Source organism: Helianthus annuus, chromosome 12 (assembly GCF_002127325.2).
Source record: "Helianthus annuus cultivar XRQ/B chromosome 12, HanXRQr2.0-SUNRISE, whole genome shotgun sequence".
In the NCBI taxonomy this organism is placed as follows: domain Eukaryota; kingdom Viridiplantae; phylum Streptophyta; class Magnoliopsida; order Asterales; family Asteraceae; genus Helianthus; species Helianthus annuus.
The window spans coordinates 129948881-129967808 of NC_035444.2; positions in this window are offsets into that span (position 1 = coordinate 129948881).

Consider the following 18928-nt stretch of genomic DNA (forward strand, 5'->3'; position numbering starts at 1 on the left):
CTCCCCTCCCTTAACCATTTTTACAACACTCTCCCTCACTCACTCCTTCTTCCTCACTAAACCCTAAAACCCTAGCAAAACAAGATCACTTTCTCACCCTCTCATCTCTCTCGGATCCAACGGTAGCATCAAGGCTCTCGGATTCTAGCTCGAGATTATCATTTGAAGCTTGGTTCATCAATCCCTTGTGCTCCTACTTCCAACCGGTTAGCATGAATATCTTCATAGTTGTTTTGCTTGTTTGTCTTGCTATAAAATGCTTGTTTGATGATAAAAGTGGTTGCTTGAAATGATTTTGTGTCTTAATGAAAATGATCCGATTTTGTGTTAAATGGTTTTGTTATTCGGTTAATGCTAGATGCTTGTTTGAATGATTTTGACCGAATGATATGCATGATTTGCTTGATCTCACGAGTTTTGGTTAATGATGAAACATGCTAGACTAGGAACCGAGAATAATGATACCGATTATGCTCAATTATGTTAAAACAGATTATGTTAAATATGTGTTCTTTGATCTTAATATTTCCTTATAAAGAACTTATGGTTTTGTGCTTAAAAGATGAATATTATGATGAACAGTTTGAATGCCATGAAATATTTTGAATATGCTTGTTTTAATCTGTTTTGATTGCAAAATAGACAAGGAAACATGTTAGTGGATATAGTACACCATTTACATGAAAATGCAATCCTATTGGTCAGTACATTGCAGGTTCTAGAAGAGTTTGTTGTGCACGTAATCACGGTTGCGAGTCGTAACCTTTGGTTGCGACTCGAGACCACACCAAGCTTTGTCGAGACCTCCCAGTTGCGAGTCGCAATCAACACGAGTCGAATCCGGTTGCGAGTCGTAACCACTGCTGCTAAGTCGGAACCGCTAGTTGCGAGTCGTAACCTCTGGTCGCGACTCGTAACCAAAACGTGATGAACCGAGACCTCGGTTGCGAGTCGTAACCTCGGTTGCGAGTCGCAACCACCCTTGTCTCGACTGGACTACTTTGGTGTTATTGGGCTTTGGCTGTTGGACTTTCTGTTGACTGGACTACGTGTTGTTGCTGCTGATTGTATGCTTAGGACTGGCCCAATAACCCAACTGTTTGTTGTTACGCATGTTATACGTGTTTGCTGTATGTGTTGCCATACGTGTTCGTTATATGTTTATTTGTACCCAACTTGACCCATACTTGGTAACCATGCTAGGACGTGGTGACCAACTTACTTGACCGGGTAAAATAATCTACCGAGCAACCCAAGGTGAGTTCACAACTTAAAAGCATGCGTCCCGGTGGTTTGGGACACGAGACTAAAACAACCCTATCCCCTTGTAAAGGGGATACCATTTACATTCCTTCCCTAGTTACTGGGAACAAACTTACTTTACCTTCCCTTGTATTGGGAAACCTTTTAGTTAATTACTGTTTATACGGAATGCAACCAAACGGCACTAAACGCAACTCTATCACTCAAGTCCCTACTACATAATACCGATTAGTCGCCGGGGCCAGGCGAACGGGTTATTAGTTGATAGCGCTATTTAGGTTTTACCAACCTCACACCGTGCCATGGTATGGGATCGGTCGTGAACTAATGTACTCAGGCATCCGTCAATGATGATAGAACATTGACATCGGGGCATCCTGCGGAAACGCAAACGGTTACCTAGTGTTCGGTATTGGAAAAACAGTTTAGTCGCTAACTTTTGGGGTAGCTCCCCATGGCATGTATAAACGGATAAATTAACTGGTGAAACAAGTTTTTGGTAATTAAAACTGGACAACTAGTGAACTCACTCAGCATTATTGTTGACTCCTTACTGCATGCTTTGCAGGTGGCCAGTGACTGGAGCAGCTGCTTGGGATGTGTAGTGGTCGTCTGCCCGTGTGTTGGGCATTTATCATGCTTACCTTATGAACATTGTTTAAAACTGTTTATTTATGCTTCCGCTACTTATTACTGTTTAAACTTGAAATCTTAAACTCTGAACTTGATATTTGCTAATCTTATGGTTAGTAAGTATTACTTTTAGTTATCAATTTAATTAGTCAGTATAATTGGTGGCTGGATCCTGGTCAGTCACGCCCTCGAAGCGGGTGTTATCCGCAGGTGGATTTTGGGGGTGTGACAGATTGGTATCAGAGCCATTGGTTATAGTGAACTTGGTTTTAAAAAGGGGAAAAATCTTTTTGAGAAAAACCAGACTATAACCCGTGACTCGTGACGACACTACACTCCAAGTGCAAGGCTCGACTTATCTGACCTCATAGCTCGGACCCATATTTGCTTGCTTGATTGTCTTATGCTTCTGCTTTACTATACGTACTAGTTTGCCTGATTAGATAGATACGCCCTCTCTCTTCTATCTTATTCTCGCTATGTTACGACACCACACTCATACTATGTTTTCTGGTTATGAAGACAATGAGTGGACGCGGACGAGGGAACGTCAACATGACTCAGGCTCAGTTCACTAACCTGCTCAACACGGTGGCTGCAGCTTTCGCAGCTCACCCTATAGGTAAGCTCGTTGTTTTAGGATGTTTAGATCCTACCGCCACATCGTCTTTTCGCCTCTAAACCTATTTCGCTTCACTCCTCACAACAGGTCAGCCTGCGCCTGTGCAACCACGTGTTTGTACCTTCAAGACCTTCATGGATTGCAAGCCTCTTCCGTTCAGTGGCACTAAGGGTGCCATAGGTCTCCTGCACTGGATCGAGAAGGTCGAAGCTGTCTTCGCTGTGTGCGAGTGTCCCCCTGCTAATTGGGTGAAGTTTGCTACTGGTACTCTTGAGGGAAGCGCACTTTCATGGTGGAAGGCGCAAATTCAAATGCTTGGTTTGGAGACTGCAAATGCTACTGCATGGGAAGATTTTAAGGATATGATCAAGGAAGAGTACTATCACAGGGATGACATCCACAAACTCGAGGACGAGTACTATGAACTCAAGATGGTTGGGTCAGAGATTGAGACCTACACCAAGCTGTCCAACGACTATGCTGCTCTTTGTCCAAACATGTCCCGACCCATGTATCGAAGGATCGAATTGTACATCAAGGGTTTAGTCCCGGAAATCAGGAGCCATGTAACCTCGGCCAACCTCACTGCCATACAGCCCGTGGTTCGTCTTGCCCACAAACTCACCAACCAGGCTGTGGAAGAGGGCAGGTTGCCCAAAAGGATCAGTGCAGCGGAAGGAACTTCTAGTAATGGTAAACGAAAGTGGGATGGAAATCAGGGCAAGGATGCCAACTCTACTCAGGCCCCAGCTCAGCAAAGGAAAACTGACAACAACAAGGGCACGCAGCAACAAGGTGGCTACCGGGGAAGCTAACCTAAGTGCAACAAGTGTAACAGGCACCACAATGGGGCATGTAACTGTCACACCCCCAAAATCCACACGCGGAGTATCACCGCTTGGGAGCGTGACTGACCAGGATCAAGCCACCAATCATATTGAACATGTAATTAATATTAAGTAAAATAAATGTAAACCATCCATTCAATACGATAGGTGTTAAAAACATAACCAGTTTCAAAGTGTAGCGGAAGCATAGTAAATAAACCAACAATAGTTAATAGTTTTAAATGTCATAACAGTTCATCGTAGAAACCACGATCCTTGCCCACAACGACCCGCTTCTCCAGTGCAAGCTCCAAGTACCTAACGATCTGCAAGGCATGTAACAGAATGATCAACAAACTAGTTGAGCGAGTTCACAGTAAGTAAATGCGTAACAGTAAATAACGGGTGGCTCTACAGGGCCAATAGTAAGTTATACAGGTGGGGGGCTTCCCATGTTATGTGACCACTAGACTATTCGTATCATCCCTGTTCTTCGTCCGAGAACAGTAGCGCGTATAGGGTGTACGTGGGTTTCACGTACGTATCCTTTGTATCGAGGATAGTAATTGACATATGACCACGTAGGTGTTATCCCAACCTACGGAAGAAGTAAGTAATGCGTACACGTAGGTTTTACGTGCGTGCCTGACATCCGAGGCAGTAATGGCATATGACCACGTAGGTGTTATCCAACCTACGGAACCACGTAGGTGTTATCCCAACCTACGGAACCGTCCTGACATCCGAGGACCATGATAGGTGATAGTCTAGGAAAAGCGTTTGTACGTTATAAGTCAATTGAAACCTTTAACCCATTCCCACGACCCGGGAATCCCATGCCTTAGTAGGAGTGTGAACTCACCTTGGTTTGCTCGGTATGCTAGGTTATGCACTCACAAGTAATTAATCAAGTCCTATTGTATGCACGTATAATAAATCAGTTCATGTTCACAATGATACGCATGCAATTTAATGTTCACATATCAGTCAGTTTGCATATCGGCACAACACGTATTAATTTCACATTAAATCATCAGCTAGTGTGCACGAATACAAATGTTAACGTTCATCACCAAGCATGGCATGCCAAATAAATCAAGCACATGTTCCATCATTCAAAGTATGTTCATAATCCCTAATATCTTTCGATCCAGCTGTTATCTTTCGACACATAGTGATCTTTCGACAAACAGTTATCACAGTTATCATTCGGACCGAATGTTATGTTTCGAACCAATGTCATCTTTCGGTCAATGCTATCCTTCGGTCAACACTACTATGGTTCGGTCAAAGCTATCCTTCGGTCAACACTACTATGGTTCGAAGGACATGTATCTTTCGGTCTCAACTATGTTTCGAATAACTAATATCTTTCGACAAATAACAGTTACGTTTACACAAAGTTTCCAAGTTTATCCGATTATCAATTAACACAATTTCAAGTATTCAGTTACTTCAGAATCGATCAAACAGGGAGTTTCATATTAAATCTCATGAACCCTAATTTAACCACATGAACAATAATAACACAATCGAACCGGCCCTAAATCACTATCATGCGATTCTATTAAAACAACATCAAAACCTCAAGTATAGACAACCAATCATACTAACTGAACCGTTCGGATGCATCACATACATAATCGATTAAACAGGTTAACATCATACAAACAATCCGGCCGATTAAGCAAATCTGATTATATGTCCGGCTGGTCCATCAAACATGTTCGGCCGGCTACATCTAATAGGCTCATGTTCGATTCACACATTCATACTCGATAAATCAAAAACACATAATCACAAATCAATATAGACACTAACCGAAAATCTGGATTACGGAATGAAATCCTTCGAACAAAGAATGGGTCTGCTATGCTGTCACACACACACACAAGGGAACTAGGGTTTTCGAAACTAACCCTCGACTTACATGCATTCACGTATTTAAACGTATCACAGGAATGGGCCAAGCCCATTAGAAAGACTGGGCCGAAAGATGTCGAAGGATAGAGTCCTTGGTCGAAGGATATGTTTCGAGATCCTTCGAACCGAAAGTTGATCCTTCGAATCGAATATGTTTCGAGATCCTTCGAACTGTATGTCATGTTTCGAGATCTAGACTAAGTGTTTTAATAATAATTCTAATATTATTTTCTACCACAGCAAGTAATCACATATAGGCAAAACGACAATACGTTTCATTAAAACACAACGCGTACAATTTCAATTCCACAATCCAAACAACTAAACAGTCAAAGTCAACGCGCATTTAATGCGAAAGTGAAAGTCAGAAACTCGAGTTGTCACATTATCCCCAACTTAAAAGAAATTTCGTCCCGAAATTTGGTACGCACTCACTGAGGAAGCTAGGTAAGTTACATCGTTCACTGGTTTTCCTGGGGTGTCACATCATCCCCCCGTTGATTTGGAATTTCGTCCCGAAATTCAGTAGTAGTAGCTTCAGCCTCAGAAGTGGATGCATTGGTTTCGAATAACTGGGGATACTTTTCTTTCATCTGATCTTCGCGTTCCCAGGTATACTCTGGACCACGCTGGGAGTTCCAACGAACTCAAACAAGAGGGATTCTCTTGTGCTTGAGGACCTTAACATCCCGGTCCGTGATTTCAACTGGTTCCTCGACGAACTGCAACCGCTCGTCGATAGTGAGTTCCTTAAAAGGAACTATAAGGGTCTCATCTGATAGGCATTTCTTCAGATTCGACACGTGAAATACATTGTGAACTGCACCGAGTTCAGCTGGTAGGTTTAATCTGTAGGCTACTTTGCCAATCTTTTCTAAGATTTCGAATGGTCCGACGTACCGCGGATTCAGTTTTCCTCGTTTACCAAATCGAACCACACCCTTCCAGGGTGAAACTTTCAATAAAACCCGGTCCCCGACCTCAAATTCCAATGGCTTTCTACGCTTGTCCGCGTAGGCTTTCTGACGGTCGCGTGCTGCCGCCATGCGTTGTCGTATCTGCGCAATCTTTTCTGTGGCGTCCACTACAATCTCTGGACCCGTAATTTGACTATCCCCCACCTCTGCCCAACAGAGAGGTGACCGGCATTTACGTCCGTACAATGCCTCAAATGGAGCGGCTTGAATGCTGGTATGATAGCTGTTATTGTATGAAAACTCCACTAAAGGGAGGTGTTTTTCCCAGCCGTTGCCGAAATCGATAACGCACGCTCGAAGCATGTCTTCTAGAGTTTGGATCGTGCGCTCAGACTGCCCATCCGTCTGAGGATGATATGCTGTGCTCATGTCTAAACGTGAGCTGAAGGATTTGTGCATCGCTTGCCAAAGCTCTGACGTGAATCGTGCATCGCGATCCGAAATAATAGAAGTGGGCACTCCGTGCCTCGAAACAACTTCTTTCAAGTAGATGTCTGCTAGGGTAGAAAACTTATCCGTTCCTTTGATAGCCAAGAAGTGAGCAGACTTTGTGAGTCGATCAACGATCACCCAAATAGTGTCATTCCCACGCTGGGATCTAGGTAAGCCCGTAACGAAATCCATGGAAATTTCTTCCCATTTCCATTGAGGTATCTTGGGCTGTTGAAGTAGGCCTGATGGTTTCTGATATTCAACCTTGACTCTCGCACAGGTTAAGCATTTTCCAACGTACGTAGCGATGTGAGCCTTCATACTAGGCCACCAATAAGTAGTGCTGATGTCGTGGTACATTTTATCCGACCCTGGATGTACCGAATAGCGAGACTTGTGAGCTTCATCCATTACAAGTTCGCGTAAACCGCCATAAAGTGGGACCCAAATACGCCCCGTTACATAGTAGGCGCCGTCTTCCTTTTGTTCCATGCGTTGCCTTGAGCCGCGTAAGGCTTCAGCTTTGACGTTTTCGGGTTTCAGTGCTTCTAACTGAGCAGCTCGTATCTGTGCAGGAAGACTGGACTGAATAGTAAGCTGTAGCGCTCGCACGCGCTTAGGTAGAGTGTCTTTCCGACTGAGGGCATCAGCCACAACATTGGCCTTGCCTGGATGATACTTGATGGCGCATTCATAGTCGTTTAGAAGTTCAACCCATCTTCGTTGACGCATATTCAAATCCTTTTGCTTAAGAATATGCTCGAGACTCCTGTGATCGGTGTATATCGTGCACTTGGTACCGTACAGGTAGTGTCGCCATATCTTAAGCGCGAAAACAACAGCTCCCAGCTCTAGATCGTGCGTCGTGTAGTTTCGTTCATGAACCTTGAGTTGCCGCGAAGCGTAGGCAATAACTTTATCCCGCTGCATCAATACACAACCAAGCCCCTGTATCGATGCGTCACAATAAACCACGAAGTCATCCGTGCCCTCTGGCAATGAGAGAATAGGTGCGCTGCAAAGCCTATCCTTTAAGTACTGAAAAGCGGTCTCTTGCGTATTACCCCATCTGTAAACGACACCTTTCTGTGTTAGCATAGTAAGTGGTTGCGCTATCTTTGAGAAGTCTTTAATAAATCGCCTGTAGTAACCCGCCAAACCCAAGAATTGGCGTATTTCTGTCGGTGTACGTGGTGCTGGCCAGTTTCTGATCGAATCAACCTTGGACGGATCGACATGAATCCCATCCTTGTTCACCACATGGCCTAAGAAGTGGACTTCACGAAGCCAGAAGTCGCATTTTGAAAACTTTGCATACAGTTGCTCCTTTCGAAGAAGTTCCAAGATAAGGCGTAAGTGCTGCTCGTGCTCCTCCTGACTCTTGGAGTAAATCAAAATGTCGTCGATGAAAACGATAACAAACTTATCAAGATAAGGTTTGCACACCCTGTTCATAAGATCCATGAAGACTGCAGGCGCGTTCGTAAGCCCGAATGGCATGACAAGAAACTCGTAATGACCGTAGCGAGTTCTGAAAGCGGTTTTGGAGACGTCCTCATCCCGGACTCTCAGCTGATGATACCCTGACCTTAAATCAATCTTGGAATAGTAACACGACCCTTGCAACTGGTCGAATAGGTCATCTATGCGCGGAAGAGGATAACGGTTCTTCACCGTCACCTTATTGAGTTCGCGGTAGTCGATGCACATCCTGAACGTACCGTCTTTCTTCTTCACAAATAACACTGGAGCTCCCCAAGGCGAAGAGCTTGGACGAATAAAGCCCTTTTCCAAGAGCTCTTGTAGCTGCTTCGACAGTTCTTCCAGTTCGGTTGGAGCTAAACGATACGGTGCGCGGGCTATTGGTGCTGCTCCAGGAGCTAACTCAATCTGAAACTCGACTTGACGATGAGGAGGTAAACCAGGTAAATCTTCAGGAAACACTTGAGGAAAATCACGCACAACTGGTATATCCTCCAGCTTCTTTTCCTTTGCTGATGCGTCAGTGACAAGTGCCAGAATGGCAGTATGTCCCTTTCGTAAACATTTCTGCGCCTTTAAGAAAGAGATGATGCCAACCACAGCACCACTCTTGTCACCTTGTACTTCGAGAGGTTCTTGACTGGAGCGAGGAATACGAATAACTTTTTCTTTGCATAAGATCTCCGCGTGATGTTGGGATAACCAATCCATACCGATGACGACGTCGAAACTACCCAAAACTATGGGTATGAGATCAATCGAGAAAGTCTGACCCGCTAGAACAATACTACAACCCTTGACTACCTGTGCAGCTTCTACACTTTTACCATTGGCTAGTTCTACGACGTGTTTGGTGTCTAGGGGTGTTGGTGTACGTTTTAATAATTTACTCATTTTCAATGACATATAGCTTGTATCAGCACCCGAATCAAATAAGACAGTAACATAAATATCGTCGAGAAGAAACTTACCCATAACCACATTGGGATCATTCACTGCATCTCCTCGACCCAACACAAAAGCACGACCACGAGCTTCATTGCCGTTGTTGTTGTTGTTTCCCCCGTTATTGTTGTTATTGTTCCCGTTGCCCTGATTATTGATGTTGTTCTGGTTCCTGTTTAGCTGAGGGCAGTGTCTCTTGATGTGACCTTCAGCACCACAATTATAACACCCCTTGTTGCCCTGTTGCCGATTCTGCTGTGCCGGTAGCTGCTGCTGATTCTGATTCGCAGGACGAGGGCTTCTACAGTCTTTGGCTTCATGACCCATCTTGAGGCATCTTTGACAACGAACCTTATTACACTGGCCACTGTGATGTTTGTTGCAGGTGTTACACTTTGGAAGGTTTCCTCGATACCCTCCCTGTCTGTGGCTGCCTGAGGAGTGCTGACTGGGACTCTGGTAACTGTCTGTCTTTCGTTGCTGAGCTTGTGACTGTACTGAAGCTGACCCCTTGCTAGAATCCCCATCCCATTTTCTCTTACTTTCACTGGGAGTAGCAAGTGTAGTAGAAGCAGTAGTGGTAGCAGTAGCACTGATACGCTTAGGCAGTTTATTCTGTTCCACTGCCTGATCGGTGATGCGATGAGCGAGACGCTGGATTTCCTGGATGTTGTTGAGGTTAGCCGAGGTAACGTGGCTCTGTATTTCTGGTGCCAAACCTTTGAGATACAACTCAATACGCTTGTATGGAGGGTCCACCATAGTTGGACATAACACAGCCAACTCATTTGATCTCTTGGTGTAAGCTTCGATTTCCGAACCAACCATTTTCAAGTTATACAACTCGTCCTCCAACTTGTGAATGTCTTCTCTAGTGCAGTATTCCCTCTTGATCAGTTCTTTGAAATCATTCCAGGGTGTGGCGTTAGCAGCTGCCAACCCTAAGATCTGCACTTGTGCGTTCCACCAAGTGAGCGCAATCCCTTCAAGTGTGCCAGTGGCGAACTTCACCCTGCGAGCCTCAGGGCATTCACACATTTCGAAAACCGACTCGAGCTTTTCAAACCAGTGGAGGAGTCCAACTGCTCCCTCCGTGCCACTGAACGAGCTAGGACGACAATCCATGAAATTCTTGAAGGTGCACCCAGGTTGTTGCTGAGCGGGTTGACCTATTGTGTACGAATAGGGCAAAGTTAAGTACGAGAATTAATGTAGGATCTAAAGATCCTAGTGTCTATACTGCAGGGTATACTACCTGCTTGAGCGGCTGCAACTGCCGCAGCAATGAGAGCCTCTAGCTGGGCTTGAGTCATGTTAATTCGTGCGGCCATTGATCTTCACATCAAAGGCAACATAAGTGAGAAAGGTTCGCGAATAGTGCGATGACAGAAGAGTGTAAGCACATAAGTATTCTCATGCAATGACAAGTTGTGAGCAAGGTAATGTAAGCATACTACGAGCAATGTTCTATGCAAATTCTAGCATGTAGGCAATAAACATAAACCTTATTACCTAGGAAGTTGAGTCTTGCACGTGGAGCGAAGCGTCGTTGTGGATCGTTGAGAGCACTGTTCTGGTTATAGTCTGGTTTTAATAAAAACGTTTTTCCATATTAAAACCAAGTTCTCTATAACCAATGGCTCTGATACCAATCTGTCACACCCCCAAAATCCACACGCGGAGTATCACCGCTTGGGAGCGTGACTGACCAGGATCAAGCCACCAATCATATTGAACATGTAATTAATATTAAGTAAAATAAATGTAAACCATCCATTCAATACGATAGGTGTTAAAAACATAACCAGTTTCAAAGTGTAGCGGAAGCATAGTAAATAAACCAACAATAGTTAATAGTTTTAAATGTCATAACAGTTCATCGTAGAAACCACGATCCTTGCCCACAACGACCCGCTTCTCCAGTGCAAGCTCCAAGTACCTAACGATCTGCAAGGCATGTAACAGAATGATCAACAAACTAGTTGAGCGAGTTCACAGTAAGTAAATGCGTAACAGTAAATAACGGGTGGCTCTACAGGGCCAATAGTAAGTTATACAGGTGGGGGGCTTCCCATGTTATGTGACCACTAGACTATTCGTATCATCCCTGTTCTTCGTCCGAGAACAGTAGCGCGTATAGGGTGTACGTGGGTTTCACGTACGTATCCTTTGTATCGAGGATAGTAATTGACATATGACCACGTAGGTGTTATCCCAACCTACGGAAGAAGTAAGTAATGCGTACACGTAGGTTTTACGTGCGTGCCTGACATCCGAGGCAGTAATGGCATATGACCACGTAGGTGTTATCCAACCTACGGAACCACGTAGGTGTTATCCCAACCTACGGAACCGTCCTGACATCCGAGGACCATGATAGGTGATAGTCTAGGAAAAGCGTTTGTACGTTATAAGTCAATTGAAACCTTTAACCCATTCCCACGACCCGGGAATCCCATGCCTTAGTAGGAGTGTGAACTCACCTTGGTTTGCTCGGTATGCTAGGTTATGCACTCACAAGTAATTAATCAAGTCCTATTGTATGCACGTATAATAAATCAGTTCATGTTCACAATGATACGCATGCAATTTAATGTTCACATATCAGTCAGTTTGCATATCGGCACAACACGTATTAATTTCACATTAAATCATCAGCTAGTGTGCACGAATACAAATGTTAACGTTCATCACCAAGCATGGCATGCCAAATAAATCAAGCACATGTTCCATCATTCAAAGTATGTTCATAATCCCTAATATCTTTCGATCCAGCTGTTATCTTTCGACACATAGTGATCTTTCGACAAACAGTTATCACAGTTATCATTCGGACCGAATGTTATGTTTCGAACCAATGTCATCTTTCGGTCAATGCTATCCTTCGGTCAACACTACTATGGTTCGGTCAAAGCTATCCTTCGGTCAACACTACTATGGTTCGAAGGACATGTATCTTTCGGTCTCAACTATGTTTCGAATAACTAATATCTTTCGACAAATAACAGTTACGTTTACACAAAGTTTCCAAGTTTATCCGATTATCAATTAACACAATTTCAAGTATTCAGTTACTTCAGAATCGATCAAACAGGGAGTTTCATATTAAATCTCATGAACCCTAATTTAACCACATGAACAATAATAACACAATCGAACCGGCCCTAAATCACTATCATGCGATTCTATTAAAACAACATCAAAACCTCAAGTATAGACAACCAATCATACTAACTGAACCGTTCGGATGCATCACATACATAATCGATTAAACAGGTTAACATCATACAAACAATCCGGCCGATTAAGCAAATCTGATTATATGTCCGGCTGGTCCATCAAACATGTTCGGCCGGCTACATCTAATAGGCTCATGTTCGATTCACACATTCATACTCGATAAATCAAAAACACATAATCACAAATCAATATAGACACTAACCGAAAATCTGGATTACGGAATGAAATCCTTCGAACAAAGAATGGGTCTGCTATGCCGTCACACACACACACAAGGGAACTAGGGTTTTCGAAACTAACCCTCGACTTACATGCATTCACGTATTTAAACGTATCACAGGAATGGGCCAAGCCCATTAGAAAGACTGGGCCGAAAGATGTCGAAGGATAGAGTCCTTGGTCGAAGGATATGTTTCGAGATCCTTCGAACCGAAAGTTGATCCTTCGAATCGAATATGTTTCGAGATCCTTCGAACTGTATGTCATGTTTCGAGATCTAGACTAAGTGTTTTAATAATAATTCTAATATTATTTTCTACCGCAGCAAGTAATCACATATAGGCAAAACGACAATACGTTTCATTAAAACACAACGCGTACAATTTCAATTCCACAATCCAAACAACTAAACAGTCAAAGTCAACGCGCATTTAATGCGAAAGTGAAAGTCAGAAACTCGAGTTGTCACAGTAACAAGGGCCAGTGTCAGCGATGCCACAAGATGAGGCATGAAGCCAAGGATTGTAGGAGTCAGTTCCCAGCAAGGCAGAATCAGCAACAACCCCAACAGCAACAGCAGTAGGGAAACAACCGGGCATGTTTTAAATGTGGGGCAACAGGGCACATGCGAAAGGATTGCCCTGAGCTGAATCAGAATCGCAACAACAATCAGGGAGCTGGGAACAATGAGCAAAACAACAATGCTGGGAATGCAAGGGGAAGAGCTTTCGTGATTGGAGCTGGAGAAGCGAGGAACGACCCCAACGTCGTGGCGGGTAAGTTCCTACTTGATGATCGTTATGTTTCTGTGTTATTTGATTCCGGTGCCGATGCCAGTTATGTATCCCTTCGCATTAGTAAGAAACTTAAGCACTCGCCCGCATTATTAAGTTTTAAGCACATCGTCGAGATAGCTAATGGTAAGAACATCGAGGCCACGCACATGATCCACGACTGCACACTAGAATTGTCTGGCCACACGTTTAGTATCGATCTTTTCCCTGTTAAACTTGGAAGCTTCGACGTCGTCATTGGTATGGACTGGTTATCCAAACATCGCGCTGAGATCCTCTGTCAAGAGAAAGCAGTTCGTATACCTCGCCGTTCTGGCCAACCCCTCATCGTCAAAGGCAACAAAGGTGGAGAAGTCACAGGCATTATCTCGCTTTTAAAAGCCCAGAAGTGTTTACAAAAAGGGCACACCGCTATCCTCGCTCTCGTCACCGACACCCACGATAAGGAAAAGAGGATTGAAGATTTTCCTGTAGTACGAGATTATCCCGAGGTATTTCCTGAGGAACTACCTGGACTCCCTCCCCACCGTCAGGTCGAATTCCAAATCGAGCTAGCTCCCGGAGCAGCACCCATAGCTCGTGCACCGTACCGTTTAGCCCCTGCAGAACTGAAGGAACTCTCTACGCAACTACAGGAACTATTGGATAAAGGATTTATCCGTCCTAGTTCGTCACCCTGGGGAGCCCCAGTACTCTTTGTCAAGAAGAAGGATGGCACATTCCGAATGTGCATCGACTATCGTGAGTTGAACAAGGTTACCATCAAGAATCGTTACCCTCTCCCGCGCATCGACGACCTATTCGATCAGCTGCAAGGATCGAGCTACTATTCTAAGATCGACCTACGGTCAGGTTATCATCAGTTAAGAGTACGTGACGAAGATATCTCCAAGACTGCGTTTAGGACCCGTTATGGCACTATGAATTTCTCGTTATGCCTTTCGGAATGACCAACGCGCCTGCAGTGTTCATGGATCTTATGAACCGCGTATGTAAGCCTTACCTCGACAAATTCGTGATTGTGTTTATCGACGACATCCTGATCTACTCGAAAAGTCAAGAAGAGCATGAACGACACCTACGCCTTATTCTGGAACTCCTTCGCAACGAGCAGTTGTACGCCAAATTCTCTAAATGTGACTTCTGGCTTCGAGAGGTCCATTTCCTCGGCCATGTAGTTAACAAGGACGGAATTCACGTCGACCCCGCTAAGATCGACTCGATAAAGAACTGGCCTACGCCTAAGACTCCCACTGAAGTTCGCCAATTCTTGGGTTTGGCAGGCTACTACCGCAGATTCATTCAGGGATTCTCAAAGATTGCACAACCCCTCACCATACTCACTCAGAAAGGCATCGCCTACAAGTGGAATGAAGCACAGGAATCTGCTTTTCAGAGGCTTAAGGATAACCTCTGTAGCGCTCCTATTCTCTCGTTGCCTGAAGGCACTGATGACTTCGTAGTTTACTGCGATGCATCTATTCATGGGCTCGGTTGCGTGTTAATGCAACGCGAGAAAGTTATTGCCTACGCCTCACGACAACTCAAGACACACGAAAGGAACTACACAACACATGACTTGGAACTGGGGGCAGTGGTTTTTGCTCTTAAGATATGGAGACATTACCTGTACGGTACCAAGTGCACTATTTACACCGATCACAGGAGTCTCGAGCATATCTTTAGGCAAAAGGAATTGAACATGCGACAGCGTCGATGGGTCGAACTCTTGAATGACTACGAATGCGCCATCAAGTATCATCCGGGCAAGGCCAATGTCGTGGCAGACGCCCTCAGTCGAAAGGACACTATACCAAAGCGCGTGCGAGCATTGCAACTTACCATCCAGTCTAACCTCCCTACCCAGATCCGAAATGCTCAAGTTGAAGCATTGAAACCGGAAAACATCAGGGCTGAGTCTCTGCGAGGGTCGAGGCAGCGACTAGAACAGAAGGAAGATGGCGCTTACTATGTAACAGGGCGCATTTGGGTCCCTCTCTATGGAGATTTACGTGAACTTGTGATGGATGAAGCCCACAAATCCCGCTACTCCATACATCCTGGTTCGGATAAGATGTACCACGACTTGAGGACTACGTATTGGTGGCCTGGTATGAAGGCCCACATAGCAGCATATGTCAGCAAATGTTTGACTTGCGCAAGAGTCAAGACAGAATACCAGAAGCCGGCAGGTCTACTCCAACAACCAGAAATCCCGAAATGGAAATGGGAGCAAATTTCCATGGATTTTGTTACAGGGCTACCTAGGTCTCAACGCGGAAATGACACTATTTGGGTAATAGTAGATCGATTGACCAAGTCCGCACACTTTCTGGCTATTAAGGAAACAGACAAGTTTTCTACCTTGGCGGAGATTTACTTAAAGGAAGTAGTTTCGAGGCACGGAGTGCCAACCTCAATTATTTCCGACCGAGACGCTCGTTTTACTTCGGAATTGTGGCAAGCTATGCACAAATCCTTTGGCTCACGTTTGGACATGAGCACTGCTTATCACCCGCAAACGGATGAACAGTCCGAACGCACCATCCAAACCCTAGAAGACATGCTTAGAGCGTGTGTGATCGATTTTGGCAAGAACTGGGAGAAGCATCTACCGCTAGTAGAGTTCTCCTACAACAACAGCTACCACACTAGTATTCAGGCAGCACCTTTTGAGGCATTGTACGGTCGTAAATGCCGGTCACCTCTCTGCTGGGCGGAAATCGGTGATAGTCAAATCACGGGCCCAGAGATGGTGGTAGATACAACGGAAAAGATTGCCCAGATCAGACAACGCATGGCGGCAGCTCGTGACCGTCAGAAGAGTTACGCTGATAAGCGTAGGAAACCATTGGAATTCCAGGTCGGTGACCGGGTTCTACTCAAAGTCTCACCCTGGAAGGGTGTGGTGCGCTTTGGAAAACGGGGCAAGCTTAACCCACGATACATCGGACCATTCGAAATTACCGAGAAAATCGGTAAGGTTGCTTATAGATTGAACCTGCCTGAAGAACTGAGTGCGGTACACAACGTTTTCCACATATCCAATTTGAAGAAGTGTCTGTCAGATGAAACGCTCGTAATTCCTTTCAAGGAACTAACCATTGACGAACAGCTACACTTTACTGAGGAACCGATTGAGATCACGGATCGAGAGATCAAAATCCTCAAACGTAGCCAGATACCTCTTGTACGAGTCCGTTGGAACTCGCGACGTGGCCCAGAGTATACCTGGGAGCGGGAAGACCAGATGAAGCACAAGTATCCCCAGTTGTTCCCAAACGAAAACCCCAGCACTGAAGCTACAACCGAATTTTGGGACGAAATTCCAAACTAACGGGGGGATGATGTGACACCCCGTTGAAACGCTTTCACTTACGCTAGCTTGACAGTGGCTGCCTTAACTTTCGGGACGAAAGTTCCTAAAACTTGGGGATAATGTCACACTTCGGGTTTTCCCGGATAACCTTTCGATGTAACTTACGTGTATATGTGTTTTTGAATGAAAATTTGATCTATTGTGTTACATGTTATGTGTATGTATTATATATAATTACATAGATAAAGTGTGTGAGAGTATGCATGTGTGTGAGGTGAGCCGAAACCATGACCCAACTCGAGACCCCTTGGTCTCGAGTGAACAGTAAGACATATTAGGGGCCGGTTTGGTTTGGACCATGTGAAAGCCCAAGTCGCAACACCCTAAGCCCACTCGAAATCCTATATAAATCAACCCTCCCCTCCCTTAACCATTTTTACAACACTCTCCCTCACTCACTCCTTCTTCCTCACTAAACCCTAAAACCCTAGCAAAACAAGATCACTTTCTCACCCTCTCATCTCTCTCGGATCCAACGGTAGCATCAAGGCTCTCGGATTCTAGCTCGAGATTATCATTTGAAGCTTGGTTCATCAATCCCTTGTGCTCCTACTTCCAACCGGTTAGCATGAATATCTTCATAGTTGTTTTGCTTGTTTGTCTTGCTATAAAATGCTTGTTTGATGATAAAAGTGGTTGCTTGAAATGATTTTGTGTCTTAATGAAAATGATCCGATTTTGTGTTAAATGTTTTTGTTATTCGGTTAATGCTAGATGCTTGTTTGAATGATTTTGACCGAATGATATGCATAATTTGCTTGATCTCACGAGTTTTGGTTAATGATGAAACATGCTAGACTAGGAACCGAGAATAATGATACCGATTATGCTCAATTATGTTAAAACAGATTGTGTTAAATATGTGTTCTTTGATCTTAATATTTCCTTATAAAGAACTTATGGTTTTGTGCTTAAAAGATGAATATTATGATGAACAGTTTGAATGCCATGAAATATTTTGAATATGCTTGTTTTAATCTGTTTTGATTGCAAAATAGACAAGGAAACATGTTAGTGGATATAGTACACCATTTACATGAAAATGCAATCCTATTGGTCAGTACATTGCAGGTTCTAGAAGAGTTTGTTGTGCACGTAATCACGGTTGCGAGTCGTAACCTTTGGTTGCGACTCGAGACCACACCAAGCTTTGTCGAGACCTCCCAGTTGCGAGTCGCAATCAACACGAGTCGAATCCGGTTGCGAGTCGTAACCACTGCTGCTAAGTCGGAACCGCTAGTTGCGAGTCGTAACCTCTGGTCGCGACTCGTAACCAAAACGTGATGAACCGAGACCTCGGTTGCGAGTCGTAACCTCGGTTGCGAGTCGCAACCACCCTTGTCTCGACTGGACTACTTTGGTGTTATTGGGCTTTGGCTGTTGGACTTTCTGTTGACTGGACTACGTGTTGTTGCTGCTGATTGTATGCTTAGGACTGGCCCAATAACCCAACTGTTTGTTGTTACGCATGTTATACGTGTTTGCTGTATGTGTTGCCATACGTGTTCGTTATATGTTTATTTGTACCCAACTTGACCCATACTTGGTAACCATGCTAGGACGTGGTGACCAACTTACTTGACCGGGTAAAATAATCTACCGAGCAACCCAAGGTGAGTTCACAACTTAAAAGCATGCGTCCCGGTGGTTTGGGACACGAGACTAAAACAACCCTATCCTCTTGTAAAGGGGATACCATTTACATTCCTTCCCTAGTTACTGGGAACAAACTTACTTTACCTTCCCTTGTATTGGGAAACCTTTTAGTTAATTACTGTTTATACGGAATGCAACCAAACGGCACTAAACGCAACTCTATCACTCAAGTCCCTACTACATAATACCGATTAGTCGCCGGGGCCAGGCGAACGGGTTATTAGTTGATAGCGCTATTTAGGTTTTACCAACCTCACACCGTGCCATGGTATGGGATCGGTCGTGAACTAATGTACTCAGGCATCCGTCAATGATGATAGAACATTGACATCGGGGCATCCTGCGGAAACGCAAACGGTTACCTAGTGTTCGGTATTGGAAAAACAGTTTAGTCGCTAACTTTTGGGGTAGCTCCCCATGGCATGTATAAACGGATAAATTAACTGGTGAAACAAGTTTTTGGTAATTAAAACTGGACAACTAGTGAACTCACTCAGCATTATTGTTGACTCCTTACTGCATGCTTTGCAGGTGGC